This window comes from Loa loa, assembly GCF_000183805.2.
Source record: "Loa loa unplaced genomic scaffold supercont3.619, whole genome shotgun sequence".
In the NCBI taxonomy this organism is placed as follows: Eukaryota; Metazoa; Nematoda; class Chromadorea; order Rhabditida; family Onchocercidae; genus Loa; species Loa loa.
In genome coordinates, this window is record NW_018108799.1 from 6,581 (window position 1) to 10,976 (window position 4,396).

The window sequence follows — 4,396 nt, forward strand, 5'->3', positions numbered from 1 at the left end:
GAGGTGAGAGGTAATAAGAAAATCACGGTACAGGAAAGTTTTCATAGATAACTCTCACTTAAAGTATTTACAAGGGGTGGGTAATTCAATAAAGAAGCAATTAAACCTGAAAAAAGTAGGAACTGCACAGCAGGGTAGTAGCTATAAGAATCTGAAATTTACCTCTCGATAGGTTTCCAACACTGACTTTGGAGCAGTATCAGTGACATGACAATCAGCTACGCAACACCCAGCTACACCAAGGTCCGACTGACAGCAATTATATCTAGATTCCCATAGTCCGCGAGCTAATAATTAATAATAATAATAATAATGATAATAATGATAATAATAACAATTAATAATAATAATAATAATAATAATAATAATAATAATAATAATAATAATAATAATAATCACCATAACAATAAAATTGGAAAAGTTATTATTAATAAATATGGTATCAGTAATAATTAAAATTATAATCATAAGATGCCACTAATCACAAAATAGTGAATACAACAATTGCACTAACTAGTGTTGATAAGAATGGTAATAAAACTGATCCGATAGTAATGGTAAAGTTGTAAAAGGCATGATTTGGAGACATGGGAAAGGACACTTAAGTTGTTCACTGCTGTTAATATCTAATGTTATGCCTTACTTATCCAATAAATACTTATTAGTTTTAATTGATTTGTACCTCAAATGAATAATTGTTGTAGCACCTTACTTTTATCAAGCAATCCTCCCTCTTTCCTCCATTTTTCCAATCTCAATTTCCCTTCCCCAAATTTCTGTCCTATCCTCCCAAACTCAATATTGATGTTGATTATAATGAATCCATTTTTTAAAAAGTGAGGGAAGTTTGTTCCACTTATAAATACTTGTTGAAATGATGACAATCGACCGTTACTAACAATGCATAATCATTGATGATGGTGGCATTCGCGACACCGATGATAACCTTAATCTTGCCTAGTAGTAGTAGATAGTAGTAGGAGTAGTAGGTAGTATGTAGTATGTAGTAGGTATAGGTAGTAGGTAGTAGTAGTAGTAGTTATTATCATTATTATTATTATTATTATTATTATTATTATTATTATTATTATTATTATTATTATTATTATTATTATTATTATTATTATTATTATTACTATCCGTTATTGATATTGTTGTTGCTATTACTACGATTTTTTTGTAGTAATAATAATTATTTATTACTAATATTATTATCATTATCATTATTTATTGTTACTAATTATAACTTTTGTTACTATATTGAATAGGAAAACCTTATCAATAAATCCTAGCAATAGGTAGATTATAACAGAATAGTTCATAGAAAGCAAGGAAAGAAATAATCAAATGAATTGCTTGAAGGCATGATACGGAACGGGTATACAGAACAAATGTTCAGGAAAAAATGTTACCCATCAAATTATCTATCCTTTATCTCTCCTCTCATTAGGTTATCGATGATTCTACACCGTTCAGCTCTAGCCAATCAACAAAACAATAATGGTTACTTTCGGGAATACACCCTATAGTCATGATATTACAGCCGCTGTCACTTCAACAAAACGATGAGCTGTCCAGGTCGAATTTGATGAAAAGCCTTTACACATACATATACAGACATACCATATATGCAGACACACACACACACACACACACACGCACACACATACAATATGCACACGACACATACATACATACACTTACATACATATCATGCATAACGATTATAAATTTAATTGTTCAACGATTTAGTTTTTCCTATGTGCTTATTTTTCCCCCTGCTCATTTTCAATTGTATATCTCTTAAATTATACTAAAATCTTCCTTTTTTCTTTGCCTAACTCAAAAAAAAAAATACTAATAATAACAATAATTTTAAAAAAGAAAAAGGAAAAATTGTCATTAATAAACTGATTAAAAATAAGTCGTATCCTACGATCATTTAGGCAATCAATAAATCAAAGAAGATGCATTAAAAATATGAAAAGAAGCAGCATTTAGGAGTTTTGAGTAAATTAAACCTTACCCTATCAATAGATATCAATAAATAGATTATTTCATTACACCAAACATTACCGCCATACATTACCGCTATACATTACTGCCATACATTACCGCCATTCTTTTTGACATTGATCGAAAGTCATTGACAAACTTTTGACCCGAAGATAATACAACAATTGCATGTTTATATTTTACGCGCTGAAAAATGTACATTTGAAAGTGCTATAACAAATCACAATGATTAATGATACACATCATTGTATTTCAAAAATTAAGTCTGAAAAAAAATGAAAAATTTAATTTAAAGATATCAAAAGAAACCGATTTTTAAGGTATCGCAGAGCAAAATTATTCCATACATCCTTCTGTAGAAGAACGTTTTTTTTTTTTTTAAGAAAATAAACTAATATTTCAAAAGAAAAAAAAAGACGAAGAAATTGATACAATAAGCAACAAAGTATAATAAGATATCTGGCACTGAATTAGGAAAAACGGATTTGCTTTTGAATTACGGATCCAATTTTTCCTTTTTTTTTTTTTTTGTTCCCCTCTTTTTTCGCCTTTCTCTTCGTCTTTTTCTCTTCCTTTATGATGAATCACTTTTTTGTTACTAATTCATAATTGAAAGTTTTTGCAAAATCAATTGGTCAAAAAAGGAAGGAGGAAAAAAAATAACAATGTAAAGTTAAATCAAAGCTGCTATCATTTCGTAAAACACGTTTATCCGAAATAATTAAATTAAATTTTAAAAATCATACAAATTCAATCATCGAGCATTTCATGACAAAAGGAATAAATTTTAGACAAAACTGTTTGATCAATTTTGATTCGTTTTTTCTTTTTTCAAAAATAATTGTACATTTCTTTAGGGATTCTTTTACAAATTGCAATCTTCTTACTACTTATGAATATATTTCAAATATTAATCGGAAAATGCTAATTTTGTAATCTTTCATTAAAACATAAAACTTGGTAATATTCTAAGTAATGTTACAATCATATAACAATAAATATGCCGTAAACTCACGTTTTTTCTTTTATTGACGTAAATGACGAGTACTTAATTCTTGATAAGAAAATTATTGACGCAACTGATGAGTGATTAGTTTTAGGCAGAAAACTTTTTTAACACAAATGACTAATTCTTATGAGACAAAACTTTATTTTGTAGACTTTATTTTCAAGTCAATCATTTTAGTATATGATAATAGTTCGTTTTTTATGTTCGAGGAAAATTTCTAAAATAAAAGTTTATGGATTAAAAAAAAAAAAAAAACACCGCATTAAACAAATATTGTACGATAAGATTAACAAGTAAATTGACACAGATGAAAGATTCGTGAAAACTTTGTCATCAGAAAATATTTCGTGATTTCCAATGAATTTTGGTTCAATTTATCTTGATAGTGCTGTAATTATATGGTTTTGATTCTTAAAATAATTTAAAAACAAAATATAAAATCAAAAGATAAATCGAACGAATCCATCCTTCATCAAAAAACATTAATTACAAGAAAAATGTCAATTTTGTAATGATGAAGGAACAGTAACAGTGGATATATTACATTATCTTCAAGCTAATTTTTTTTCCTTCTTTTTTTGTTAGTTAAACAATTTCAAGTTTATTTAATAAAATTATATTTCATAACTACAAACAAGAAAGATATTGCTATACAACAAAATGCGATCAATTTCGATGCCACAAATATTATAATTTGAAATAAATCAATGAATTATTGTTCAGGTAATGCTTAGAATAACGACCATTTCATTCATCTCAACGACTGTTATAAGTTGATTTTTTCAATTTATTATTTTGTTACCGTAAGATAACTTTCAAAAAAAAGTGTAATTTTTTTTTGAATTGCGAAAAAAGGCCAATATTTTTTGATAGTTTCTAAATTTGCATTTACAACATTTCATTTAAAGTAACATGAAAATAAACGAAACAAACTGGTAAAAGTTAACATAATTCGTACAACTTTGATATACCTGTAATTTTAAATTTTTAAATTAATTTAGGGGAAAAAGAAAAGGTAGACAAGAAAGTAGAAAAAACGTGAATGAATAAGTGCATTCATCTATGCAATGAATGCATTCATTCAATCAATGAAATGAATGAATGAAATGAATGAATGGAATGAATAAATGAAATGAATGAATGGAATGAATGAATAAAATGAATGAATGAATAAAATGAATGAATGAATAAAATGAGTGAATGAATAAAATGAATGAATGGATGGAATGGAATGAATGAATAAAATGAATGGATGAATGAATGAATGAATGGAATGGAATGAATGAATAAAATGAATGAATGAATGAATGGATGAATGAATGAATGAATGAATGAAATGAAATGAATGAATAAAATGAAATGAAATAGAAT